The 14,643-nt window shown below is 45.2% G+C and overlaps 1 protein-coding gene across 1 annotated transcript in view; it reads left to right on the top strand.

The window, feature by feature from the left end:
* LOC124613609 (locomotion-related protein Hikaru genki-like) overlaps positions 1–14,643 on the top strand; it is a gene marked incomplete at its 5' end in the record, with an annotated part of 336,916 nt that overhangs the window by 118,644 nt on the left and 203,629 nt on the right. The window lies entirely within an intron of this gene.

The raw sequence follows: 14,643 nt of genomic DNA on the forward strand, positions 1-14,643 counted from the left end.
GTTCATGAACTGTTTGAAGAGCAACAAAGCTTAAAAGAGAACAGTTCTCAGAAAATTGCAAAGACAAGAAATACTAAGTGAGGATGACCTACTCCGTACAAAATTTAACTATTAAAAACCTGCTTGTCCGACCCCAGAAAATCAGACCTGCGTCAGTCAGTAACACGAGGGGCAGAATACACAACACGTCGGGTAAAACCACTGAATAAATTGAAAGATTTCGTCGCATAGAAAACTCCCTTGCACCAAGACCACAACCTGAGACACCCCAGTTGTTAATCACGGGGAACGTTCCTGAAACCTGGTAGTCAAGGAAAGGGAGGAATCGGTTACGATTGTGGAGGGGGTCGTAACCAGTTACTATTGTTTCCCTTTTACAGTTACACACAATTTATTTTAAACCAGTAATTCTGGACTCAACAATAAATAAAAATACCACACGTTCTTAATGAAGGAATGAACAACTTTGTAAATAATAGTGTTTTCAGTGAGGCGTAATTTAGCTAATCATCATTAAATACAGATACAGCAGATAATGTTTTAAAGGCAAGCCACTGTGATCTGGGCAGAAGGCCTTACACGCCAGGAATGCAATAAATTAAAAATTGTTTAAAACTCGCTGCAACATACAATTACAGGTATTTAAATATTAAAAGTAAGACGCCACAAACACCGTAGAAGGCATCAGACGCCAGGAATGGCAGTAAATAAGGTTTTAAAGGGTTACTGCCTAAACACAAATACCAAATTAGAATTTAAAGACAAGTGACCAGCATCACGGCTGAAGGCCTTACACGTCAAGAGCGATAATATAAAAAAAATTAGAAACCTGCTGTAAAACACCAAATACAACAGCAAAGGTTAATTAAAAAAACAAACAACTGATCACCAAACTGGTGAAATAAGATGATGGTAAACTTTGGAACACAACCCTTAACATCTACTGAACACTACACTGCTAGATTGATTGCAGAAGGCAACCAGAACTATTAACTAGACATATATAGCCTTTAATGTATGCATTGCAAGGTATTGTAATAAATAATACAATAAGAAAACACAAGGATCAGTACATAAGTTCCTTAAAGGGTACTGAGGCAGATTATACGCGTAGAAGACGTGGACTGAAGGAGCGTTACACTAAACTACAGGTCATCAGACCTCCTTTCAGAATTCACCTGTCTTACGAGGACCAAGGGGGCACAGACGGTGCTCCAGGAATCGACCTCTGAGAAGGTCCGGCAACAAACACTTTCGCGAGCGAGGTTATACGCAGGCAAGAGTTGCATTCATTTCACAAAATGGTAACTCCGACTAGTGTCAGCCTAACGAATGAATAATTATAATCTTGCTAAAGCTACCTGACGTCCGATAAATCAAATGCAACGATGGAACAATACGCTAAAACCGTAACCGGCGGTCTGCACTACTGAATTAAACGTAACAAGTTTAATGCAGCAAATAGTAATAAGAAGTCGAGGAAAGCTAATCAGATCCGCCTTCCCCAAGCCCTCCACTCGCTGCTCTTCGCCTCGGCGACACTACGAGCAGCAACACGAACCCAATTCACTGGAGAATCGCGGGATATCACAATGGTGGAGGTTTCTCTACTTGGATTGAAACGCACTTATCTTAAAGCTTGCTGGATCCGGTCTACGACGAGGTCGTGCACCCTCGTGACCACAGCCCTTTCATCCGGCAGTCCATGCGAGCAGCCAGCGGTCCCGGGGTGTTCTGGCACTGTGCGGACCTGGCTCCTCCTGAGTCCCAAACTGAACTGGAACACTCACACGACCCGGAAAATTAACGACTTCGCCCCAAAGATAGGGCAGCAGTTACTAGATATCGATAACCGCCGCTGCTGCCACTAGCGAACAGGCAACGCTTGCGAAATCGAGTGGCGCAAGTCAACACGAGAAGAAGACAAACAACCACAACCAAGCCAAGTAAACGACACCGTCTGGCCTGCAACAGAGAGTGGAAACCTACAAACAACAGCAATGCAAGCGTCGGCACGGCTCAGTTCCAAAAACGAGATATAAGATAATAAAATCCGGCAAGCTGCTAGAAAACGCAAGTTGACGTTGGTGCGAAATCCGTCTTCGCTCAGTGGCAGGACTTCCTCTCTCCTAGCCGCTGCCCACAAGAAAGCTGCTACGGCGGTAAACTACAGTCGACTTACTCCTTTGCAGCCGGTCCCATTCAGATCCGTCAAAGTCGCCACGGCCAACACGCCCCTCGTGTACCAGGAAGTACTGCGGAGACGAACCACGGGTTTATAATACGAGGCCACTCGAGCCAACACCGAGTGAAATTATGACCCCACTCCCGGCCCTGATCCTCAGTCAACCTCTCAGTCCCACAACCGAACTTAAGGCCACGTTCTCATTAAAATGAGCAAATGTTAATTAAAAGTTTGGAAACTTTTTTTTGAGAGAATGAAAACACATATGAAGGATCTGTTTGGCTACTGTGATTGATCATACTTTGAAATTTATTTTAGATTCTCAAGGGCCTGTGAGTTTGAAGTACGCAGGCTGAGTGCAGTGTAGCCCCTCAGCATTCATCTGAAATAAAAAATTGGTAACATCAGTCGATACTACATTAAGTTTATGTGATCTTATACCTGACCACAATGAAATAACGTTAAATTTAACGATATGGCGCCAACTCGCACTTTGAGTTCGAATTTTGGTTTTTGACTTTATGGTCATGCAAAAAATAGTTGATATTAACAAATTTCATATATTGTCAGTATAAGCTCCCAAGGAAAGTGTTCACTTTTCGAGGATCAAAGGTAGACGTTAACCGTTTCACGAAGGCGCCGTGATTGCTGCGTCGTGGGCAGCACGGCCCATTTTTCGCGCTCCCGGCGGCGCTATTCTGACCTGCTTTCACACTTGTAGTGTTACCGCAATTATTGGACTTTATACTATATATTTATTAGAAATATTTATACAAATCACACATGTTTTTGATATTGGCTGTGTCTAAGCACAAATCCAAGCCTCTGGATGTCAATGGAACAGCTTGGGTAGCACGTGTACGTGATAAGGAAGCAGCTACAATAGATGATCCGTGTTCATTGTCACATTAGGACCATGCGGCCCTTTCATCTTTAAAATCACTACCCAGTATGAGAGAAAGAGCTTCGTCCACAGTATATCGCTTATCTGCCATATAACGTCTAGTAGAAGCTGAGGTTGACAACGTGTCGCGTCAGATTAGAAAAAAATGTTCAAATTTGTGTGAAATCTTATGGGACTTAACTGCTAACGTCATCAGTCCCTAAGCTTACACACTACTTAACCTAAATTATCCTAAGGAACCTCCGCCGGGACAAACCGCACAGTCCATGACTGCAGCGCCTGAGACCGCTCGGCTAATCCTGCGCGGCGTCGGACTAGAAACAAGGCGGGAAATGAGCAGTGCAACTCAAGCGAAACTAACGCTTTGAAACTGAATACAACTGCATCTAGTGACTGTTGTTAACTACAGACTTTGAACAAAGCCGCTAGATGGTGCTTAGCTCATGCTTCCACAACAGTCGAGCGTAGTGAAGCGGAGCTGTTTGACGCGAGGCGGAACTGCTACAGCAGTCCACCGGCTGGGCGGCACATTCACTTTCGAATTCTACAGACGTTCATCGTAGTGAAAGGGTTAATAGGATGAACCGTTTCTATTTTATGCTGCAAGCAATTTTGCAAAATAGTTTCTCGAGAAAAATCTGCTTAAAGTTTAGAGAAAACTTTTATATGTATTATTAATTCAGTTTCCATAAAGGCTACATCCTATTATAAATTTTTTATGTCGCTGATCACACTACTTCAAATAATGGGCTGCATAAACTCGCGTAAAGCACGGATTTTTGCGAAAAATGGTTATACGAAAAACGAGATTAACCGAGCACTTCACCCAAGTAGAAAAATGCCTAAAAATAGGAGACAGCAACAACCATCAGCTGGAAAAGTATTTCTTCCGTTCATCCATAACATCACTGATCGCATTGGAAAAGTACTAGCCAAGTTTCAGGTGGAGACTATTTTCAGACTTACTAAGAAAATTAGTGAATGCCTAAGATCAACAAAAGATGCTCGTCACCCCCTAGCCACCCCTGGGGTGTAGTTGTGGCAGGGTTTACATAGGAACTACAAAAAGAAGGATCAATACACGGTTGACGGAGCACAAAAGAAACTGTCGCTTGGGACTTATCGACAAATCGGCAGTAGTGGAACATGTTTCTAAGGATGGAGATCACGAAATAAAATTTGGTGAGACAAGCGTGCTAGCGAGGACGTCGCACTATTATACACGTATGTATAGAGAGGCAATTGAAATCCACAAACATCAATAAAATTTTAATCGTAAAGAAGAAGGATTAAAATTGAACAATATATGGCGGTCGACGTTGCATCAATCACGTGACAATCGATTGCCTGCAATCGAGAGAACAGACGATATCCAGAGATAGCCACACATCGACGCCACGTGACGTGTGGTGGCGCCCTCTACGATCTCCATATAAGCGGCAGCCCCAGCTCCTAGCAGACCTCGAACGCGCTTATGACCGCGTATGGCATTCCGGTCACCTCTTCAAGCTCTAAACCTACGCCCTTCCCATTAACTACGTCCGTCTGATCGGTTCCTTTCTCTCCCGCCGTCCTTCCTATGTCACCATCCATAACACCGATTCCTACACCTTTTTCCCCTCCGCCGGTGTGCCCCAAGGCTCCGTCCTCTCCCCCCTTCTGTACCTGTTGTACACGGCGGACATGCCACCGCCGTCACCCCCCACCCACCTTCTCCAGTTTTCCGATGACACCGCCTTCCTTGCTCAAGGTCAATCCTTCCAAAACCCAGGCGATCATTGTAGGCAAAACCACCCCTTCCTTCCGCCTCCTTGATTTCTATCTCACCGTCTATGGCTGTCCCATCGCCCTCACTCCCACCCTTAAGTACCTTGGCGTCACCCTCGACTGTCGCCTCTCCTGGACTCCCCATCTCCAGAAAATCCAAGCCAAGGCACGTTCCCGCCTCCGTCTCCTCAAGCTCCTTTCCGGCCGCACGTGGGGTCTGGACCTCTCCACCATCCTCCACACCTATAAATCCCTCATCCGCCCTATCCTTTGTTATGCCCATCCAGCATGGATATCCGCTCCCCCTACCTTTTATAAATCCCTCCAAATCCTGGAACGCCATGCTCTCCGCCTCGCCTATCGCATCTGTCTCCCCTCCCCCACACGGATCCTGTATGATCTCATCCCCTTCCCCCACCTCCTCCTTTTCCTTGAAACGGTACGGATCCTGTACACCTCCCGTAAACTTGATCCTCCTCACCCGCTCGTCTCCCCACTCCTCTCCCACCCCCACCCGCTGCCACGCCTGTATTCCCACGTCCCGCCCGGTCTCCATCTCTCCACCCTCCTTACCCTCTCCCAAGGTGGCTTCCGCCAGCTCCCTCTCCCTGATGATGCCCTCCTCCCCTCCATCTACCCCTCCTACCAACTTTGATCCTCCCGCCCTCCTCCTGTACTTACTCCTCTGGGCACCCTCCCTCCCTTCTCTCCCTTTTCCCTCCCTCCTCCTTTTCTCCCCCCTCGTCCCCCGGGCCTCCCCTCCCCTGTCCCTATCCTCCTGTCCCCGTCTCCTAAGCCGTGGCATCCTCTTTTCCTCCCCTCTCCCCCTCCTCACCCCTGTTCACCTCTTGGCAGGTCCCCGGACTCGCACACGCTCAGTGGACATTCGTGCGCCGGAGATCACCGCCATCAGTGTATCGTGTGTGCCGTCATGTTTAGTGTTCAGTTTCGCCGTCACGCTCCATTGTTCACCAGTGCCATCGTCTCCTCAGTGTTTGTGCATCGGGTCTACAGTTCGTAGTGTGGATTGTCATCACGTGTGAACGGCTTCTTGTGCTTTTATGTTCTTGTGTCTCCTGTTTTTTCCCGCCGTTTTTCTAAGTGATGTCTCTTCTTTGTTTATCTCCATGTACTCTCTTCGGCAGAAGAGCGGCGTATTGTGCTGCTGCCAGCCTACCTGGTTGTTGAGGTGTCAAAATAACAATAAAGTAAAAAAAAAAAAAAAACCTCCTAGCAGCCAGTCGTCGACTCACCTCGGAAGATGTTCTCCGTAGTTGAGAACGAAACGTCAGGGAGAAGAATTTCTACAGATCGACCACGGCAACTTAGCCCGGAAGTGTTTACTGAAATAGACGCCGGCCTGTTTGGTTAGCTACATGCTTAAACGAGTTTTTTGTCATCGACCATACCGTTGCTGTGCCGCTCTCATTTTGCTTTAGCAATGACAAGCGTGAACTGCACATTGGTGAGGTTTGCAAACGCATAAACGTAAACACATCCACACAGTATTACATTGTTCGCTGAGGTTACATAGCGAGAAACGCAGACTGGGCTGATCACTACACTATTGTCTGAGGACGAAGTGGTTGCAGGGGGTACCATGAGTCAATGAAAACCTTTTCCTTACAAGCACAAAATCTACAGTTATAGTCCGTAAGCAACTTTGCGGTGTGTGGCGGAGGGTACTTTGCGTACCATTGTCATTTCCTTCCTTCCATTTGTAGTCGAGAGAGTTTTGCGTGAAGAACTATTGCTGGAAAGTCTCCGTGTGGACTCTGAACTCTACGGTCATATTTTCATGGGCTTTAGGAGAGATATTCGCAGGAGGAACGAATGTAATTGTATACTTTGCTGGGATCGCAGCCTCTCGAAACTTTAACAGTGAACCACACTGTGATGCAGACCGCCTCTCTCGCAGTGTCTACCGCTGGAGTTGGTTGGTCATCTCGGTGACGCTTTCATGCTTATTAAATGAACCATCTGCCAGGCACTTAAGCTGGATTTCCAGAGTATCCATGTAGATGTAGATGTAGACATAGATGTAGCGAAACGCGCCGCTCTTCGTTTGATCGTCTCTATTTTCTCTATGAATCCTTTCTGGTACGTATCCCAAGAGCAGTTGATCGAGTATTGATTGATCAAAGGTTTTCCAAGCTGCTTCCTTTTGAGCACTACATTCCGTGATGATTGTGCCAATTAATCTCAGCCTGTCATCGTCGTTCTCTTCCATTATTTTCACGTGGTCTTTCTATTTCAAATCGCTCTGTACGTATACCCTTGATATATTCGTAACTAACTGCTTCCGTTGGTTAACTACTCGCATTCCGTAGCACTTACATTTGCTCTGGGTTGGAAACGTTGCCATTGTACTGTAGTCACGAAAGTAAAGGGAGAGAGAAAAAAATGTAGTCGACGAAGACCCAGGGCAGATCTAGGGCTCTTCATTACCATACAGTTACCATACAGCAGACTTCAACGTCTGAGAATCACGCGGTGAAATTCACTAATACCATTCTCAAAGAAATCTACTAATCGTGGTCATTGTTTCCATGCCCACAGAACAGAACATACGACATATGCTCTTGCTCTTTTAACTTGTCTGTTCAAAAATGGGCGGAGCAGTAGCTAAATCTATAATTCGTTATCGTATGCTCAAAGCGTAGCTCATTGATCTCCAGTGGAACTTGTCCACAATCAGCACCTAATCCAATCCAATTGTAGCCAGGCATGAATATTTCACGAAACTTAATATGCAATAATCTGCACTGAAGTTAAAGCTAAATCATCATAAAATTACAGCAAAAAGCTATTTCCGAAACCCTTGCTACTTGTAGAAAGTCAGCCAAACCAAGTAAAGTAAGATCCTGTAGTTTTAATACTTACCGGACTGCGTCATGGCAAAAGGTAGGAGTCATTTTCGTATTTTCCGCGAAAATGGAAGCTAAGTACTCGTATTTTTGACTTAAAAATAGTATAACGAGCTATTTTTAGTTTTGGTGTTTACGGCAGCTGAACATATCAGGATGTTGGGCACCAAAAGAAGTACACAGACGGGTAAATGGCCTAGAGTGCTCTTAGTATACACAACAAAATTTTGAAAGTGAGTTTCGTACTTATCTAAAATGTATGTTGATATTAGTGGATTAGGAGTCACTACTTACGACAGTATGTGTACTTTACTGTAAAAATAAACCAGAAACAAGGCTCTTCAGCGAGAAGTGGAGAAAAGCATTTTGAAACCAAATAAGATAAGCAGAAAAAGTATGGAAACACTAAAATCACAATACATTACCTTGTCTAACACGGAGAAGGAATCCCTTTGACATTCGAAACAGCTTGCAGCCATCACGGAATGGATAAATATAGATCCTGTGTGATTTATTCTTGCTAGAATGTAGTGGCAAGCTTAGGTAACGATTATGGATGTGGATTTCGATCACACCCACTTCTCACAAATGTAGATCACAAAGACTAAGTAACACTGAGATCTGGTGGCTGTGGGCCAGAGGAGATGCGACAATTAATCCTCGTCCTTACAAAACTAGTCCTCAACGGTAAGAACTGTATGAAAAGCGGCACTGTCGCCTTGGACACAGCCAACAACAATGTACAACAAACACTGTACAATTTCATGCACCTGATCAGCCAAAATGGTCACATAATCAACGCCAGTAATGCGAGCTTATTGTGAAGCCGTGGGCTTGGTAGAAGACCACCGACTTTTTGAGTTATCAGTCTCCTGACTGGTTTGATACGGACCGCCAAGAATTCCTCTCCTGTGCTAAGTTCTTCATCTCACAGTAGCACTTGCAACCTACATCTTCGATTATTTGCTTTATCTATTCCAATCTCTGTCTTTCTCTGCAGCTTTTGCTCTCTACCGTTCTCTCTAGCACCATGGAAGTCATTCCATGACGTCTTAACAGATGTCCTATCATCCTGCCCCTTCTCCTAGTCAGTGTTTTCCATACATACCTTTCCTCTCCAATTCAGCACAGAACCTCCTCATTCCTTACCTTACCAGTCCACCTGATTATCAACATTCGTCTTTAATACCACATTGCAAATGCTACGATTGTCTTCTCTTCCGTTTTCGCACAGTCCATGTTTCACTACCATACGATGCTGTGCCCCAAATATACACTCCTGGAAATGGAAAAAAGAACACATTGACACCGGTGTGTCAGACCCACCATACTTGCTCCGGACACTGCGAGAGGGCTGTACAAGCAATGATCACACGCACGGCACAGCGGACACACCAGGAACCGCGGTGGTGGCCGTCGAATGGCGCTAGCTGCGCAGCATTTGTGCACCGCCGCCGTCAGTGTCAGCCAGTTTGCCGTGGCATACGGAGCTCCATCGCAGTCTTTAACACTGGTAGCATGCCGCGACAGCGTGGACGTGAACCGTATGTGCAGTTGACGGACTTTGAGCGAGGGCGTATAGTGGGCATGCGGGAGGCCGGGTGGACGTACCGCCGAATTGCTCAACACGTGGGGCGTGAGGTCTCCACAGTACATCGATGTTGTCGCCAGTGGTCGGCGGAAGGTGCACGTGCCCGTCGACCTGGGACCGGACCGCAGCGACGCACGGATGCACGCCAAGACCGTAGGATCCTACGCAGTGCCGTAGGGGACCGCACCGCCACTTCCCAGCAAATTAGGGACACTGTTGCTCCTGGGGTATCGGCGAGGACCATTCGCAACCGTCTCCATGAAGCTGGGCTACGGTCCCGCACACCGTTAGGCCGTCTTCCGCTCACGCCCCAACATCGTGCAGCCCGCCTCCAGTGGTGTCGCGACAGGCGTGAATGGAGAGACGAATGGAGACGTGTCGTCTTCAGCGATGAGAGTCGCTTCTGCCTTGGTGCCAATGGTGGTCGTATGCGTGTTTGGCGCCGTGCAGGTGAGCGCCACAATCAGGACTGCATACGACCGAGGCACACAGGGCCAACACCCGGCATCATGGTGTGGGGAGCGATCTCCTATACTGGCCGTACACCACTGGTGATCGTCGAGGGGACACTGAATAGTGCACGGTACATCCAAACCGTCATCGAACCCATCGTTCTACCATTCCTAGACCGGCAGGGGAACTTGCTGTTCCAACAGGACAATGCACGTCCGCATGTATCCCGAGCCACCCAACGTGCTCTAGAAGGTGTAAGTCAACTACCCTGGCCGGCAAGATCTCCGGATCTGTCCCCCATTGAGCATGTTTGGGACTGGATGAAGCGTCGTCTCACGCGGTCTGCACGTCCAGCACGAACGCTGGTCCAACTGAGGCGCCAGGTGGAAATGGCATGGCAAGCCGTTCCACAGGACTACATCCAGCATCTCTACGATCGTCTCCATGGGAGAATAGCAGCCTGCATTGCTGCGAAAGGTGGATATACACTGTACTAGTGCCGACATTGTGCATGCTCTGTTGCCTGTGTCTATATGCCTGTGGTTCTGTCAGTGTGATCATGTGATGTATCTGACCCCAGGAATGTGTCAATAAAGTTTCCCCTTCCTGGGACAATGAATTCACGGTGTTCTTATTTCAATTTCCAGGAGTGTACATTCTCAGAAATTTCTTGCCCAAATTAGGGCCTATGTTTGATACTAGTAGAGTTTTCTTGACCAGGAATGCTCTTTTTGGCAGTACTAGTCTACTACTGATGTCCTCCTTTGCTCCGTCCGTCGTATGTTATTTTTCTGCAAAATTATGATAATTTCTTAACTTCATCTACATAGCGACCATTAATCCCGATAAGTTTCTTGCAGTTCTCATTTCTATTACTTCTCATTACTTTCGTCGGAATTACTTGCAACCTATATTCTGTACTCATTAGACTGTTCATTCTATTCAGTACATCCTGTAATTCTTCCTCACTCTCAATCAGGACACCAGTGTAATCAGTTAATTTGGTATTGGAAGTAAGTATGGAGGGTAAAAATCGTAGAAGGAGACCAAGAGACGAATACATCAAGCAGATTCAGAAGGACGTAAGTTTTAGTAGTTATTCAGAGTTGACGAGGCTTGCACAAGATAGAGTAGCATAGAGAGTTACCTTAAACCAGGCTTCGGGCTGAAGACTACAATCACAACTCTTCATCATTAATTAACTACGATTTGCGTCATTTCCTTTTACGAACTGAATTACCCGTTCAGTATCCTCATATATTTTCTCTATCTTTTCATCATTTGCTTGCGGCGTTGGCACGTATACCCGAATCGTCTTTGTCGGTCTGATGAGAACAACCCTATTACTGAACTGTTCACAGTAACTCACTGTCCTATTCATAATGAATCCTACTCCAGTTCTGTTGCTGTTGACATTAACCTGTACTCATCTGACAAGAAATCCTTATCTATTTCCCATTTCACTTCACTGACCCCCACTATATCTAGATTGAGCCTCAGAATTTTCCTTTTCAGATTTTCTAGCTTCCCTGCCACTTCGAAGTCTGAAAATCAACTCCCCGACTCGTATAACATTATGCAGTCGTTGGTTATTCAGTCATTTTCTCACGGTCACTTCCCAATTTGCATTTCCCTCCCCCCGGAGATCCTAGTGTGGGACTAGTGAGTAATATTTTGCCAGTGATCATCATGATCACAGGCAACATTATGTGTCTTTAGTGCAGTGGTTTCCATTGCCTTCTGTGTCCCTATGCCGTTGATCAGTGCTGATTCTTCCTCCTTTAGGTGCAGTTTCCACCCCAAGTGCAAGAGAGTGCCCAGAACCTCTGCCTGCTCCTTTACCCTCAGTAACAGGGCTGTTGGCAGAATGAGGGTGACTTCTTACGCCAGAAGTCTTCGGCGGTCTTTGCTGATGATTTAAGCAATGGCGGGATTCGAACAGTGGTGGGGTTCGAACCCGGAACCAAGGACGATTCGATTATTGATCAACGACGCTACCTCTAGATCGCGGGTCATGTAAGCCACGACGTGACTGTCCAGATCATCATCTAATCCTTGCCAAGTTTCACCCTTGTGGCGTAAAGCCGCCTAGAAGCTGGAAACAGTGTGAAATGAGACCCATCTGACCTAATGACTTTCTTCCATTGCTCCATACTTTTATAACTTCCGCACTACATTTGCCTGTTACGGTGATTTTCATCACTTCTGGGTGGGTTTCGACTAACTTCTCACGCTGCACTTTCTTACTCGTTGACCTCCCTTAGCGTTGTTCTGGTGATTACAGGTTTCGTGAGGACGAAGTTCAATTCTGCAATGGACTTAGCAATTGGCATCCTCTTATCTCTCGTCATACTCCTCTATAATAATGGTCTGTCATGATTACTCAGCATATACTTTAGTACGCGTTGTGACTTCACGGATGATGGTTTTCCACTTTCGCTGTAAGCAGTATAAATCTTCGATCGGTCCCCCCTGAGACACCGAACACTTCGGCTACCATGATTACAAAAGCACCCGTCATACTAACACCAACTAATTGCCAAACTTCGAAATCACTTAGGTGAGACGTAATTCACACGCAATTACACAGAACTGTTCTGAACACAACTGACATTGGAAATGTATTAAAGACGTTTCATAATTGTTGTTGGTGGCCAAATAAAATTGCGCAACCTCCAGACTTGGCTAGCACCTACATTTATTTTCAAACATGCATTTCGCGCGATGTTTCCAAATTTTATATCGAAACGTTTACTTACCTCCATATCATTTTATTTTCTTACTTTCAATTTTTTCTATGCTGTAATCTTCTTTAAATTGATTATACTACACTTTTTCATTTAACAGTGGACAATTTTGATTAATATATGATTTCCACATCGTGACCTGGAAAACAAAATATACAGCGTGATCAGAAACAGTCTGGACAGCTCGTGAGAGTGTCGCAGCAGAAGCTGTGTTGAGAAATAATTGTTAAGAAAGAAATACTTTGCACCGCGTCCGATCGAATTAGCATTGACGTTAGCCAAAGAGGTCGTTCCGCACACAAACACTTGCACGAGGTGAAATGCGATAACGCACGGGCCAAAGGGGATCCATGGATTACCATATTTTGAAATCCTCATTACCAGTAAAAATGTGTCTGTTTCGGAAGTTATGAATTTAAACCTGTTGGGCAAAACCCACACTTCTTCAGTTCGAGGAAACCAAAAGAAAAACACATTTTCCGACAGGCCGTTTGAATTTACGGGCAGAACAACATGTATGGTTAATTTAAATGCTAATTAAATCGGATACGGCGCAACTTACCGATTTTTTCTTACCAGTTACTTATCAACATAATATACCCTGCTTTTCAGACTGTTTCCGGCCGCCCTGTATATTTCTTGATTACAAATTAAAAAGAAATTTTTGTCTTTAATTTACGACACAACATTGTCCGACAGAATACTATGCGGCTCACCGTGCGTCACGTGACGATACACGCTTACTCGGCGGGCCATCTGTCACTGTATGTCGTCTTTTCTAGTCGTAAGCGTTCCAACCCCCCAGGATCCGAAGGTTCCAAAGAAATAGAGCCGTCTCGCTGCTCTATAGAGTGCTAGTGCGAATGGCGCAGCCTTATATGTGTGGCTTGTAAAGGTTTTCATGGATTTTCCTTTTAGATAGCTATCATGCGTAGAAACTTTTGGGTCCCTATAGCAGCGTATGACTGATCGTCATTTCGTTGCATGTGCATCGTAAATGCCGGGAGAGTGGTAAGCTTTCCTCGTCCTACTACTCCTCAAGTCTTTTGCGAGATACCTCTACGACATTAAGTGTACTCCAAGAAACAGTTTTATCCAAGTACTCGTCTTATTGAAGATTCGAGAAATATTGGTTGTATTTCCTGCAAGCAAAATCTTTACCACCGTATGGACGTAGATAGTAAATTGGCAAGTAGAATATTCTACTTATTTATTTGTTTCAAATCAAAAGATAAGAGTTATCAGATCATCCCTTAAATTTAATTAGATAACAACCGTTAAATGGTTATCGTTCCAATACATGAGCTGAATATATTAATAAGCGTAATACTGAATATACGATATTACAGCAGTGCTAGTTTCACTAATTTGTCTTAAGAAGTGTTGTCATAACGTGATGCTCCCGTTGAATGGGAGTAATAATGCATGTCAGCCAGACAACAGGATCAAATATGGAGAAGATGATCACTGGTCTCAGGAGAACCGAGGAAGGAACGTGTAAAGATAGAAGATGGAATCAGAGATAACGGAAATACATTCTGATAAGGAAAGCATGGGCAACGCTGACAATGAAAGAGAAGCACTGGATCGCTTTTGATCAAGAAGGAGAGAGCATGGCTTCTACATGCATAAAGGGAAGCTATATCGATAACAACAGTTAAAGCTAAAATCTTCTCTTCAATGTGACGTTGTTGCGGTTTAAATGGAGGCTTGCGGTTATAAATCCTCAACAGTAAGACTGAAACGAAGAAAGAGAGGGAGGAAGATTTAGTGTTATTCTTAGGTACAGCCAAAATATTTGACTTACTGCGTAACAATGGAACGATGATAAGTGGTTAATATGCGAGGCGAGATCACCTGTTAATAACAAAACGAAAGAAAAGAGAGCGAATGGAAACAACGCCGTCTATACGGTATCCTTAATTGATCGCGGAAAGGACTGGACACATCATTTAACACAATGCCCCCTCCCCTCCCACCCCCATCACCCACCACCACAAACACCTTACGCGATCCTAAATGGCTAGTAAGATTTGTCTAGTATTTTTGCTATTTGCACCATACTGTAGTACATAACAGTTACAAAGATTCCACAGGGCTAACAACAGACTAGTTATAGGTGAAGTTAC

Source organism: Schistocerca americana, chromosome 4, assembly GCF_021461395.2.
Source record: "Schistocerca americana isolate TAMUIC-IGC-003095 chromosome 4, iqSchAmer2.1, whole genome shotgun sequence".
Lineage (NCBI taxonomy): Eukaryota > Metazoa > Arthropoda > Insecta > Orthoptera > Acrididae > Schistocerca > Schistocerca americana.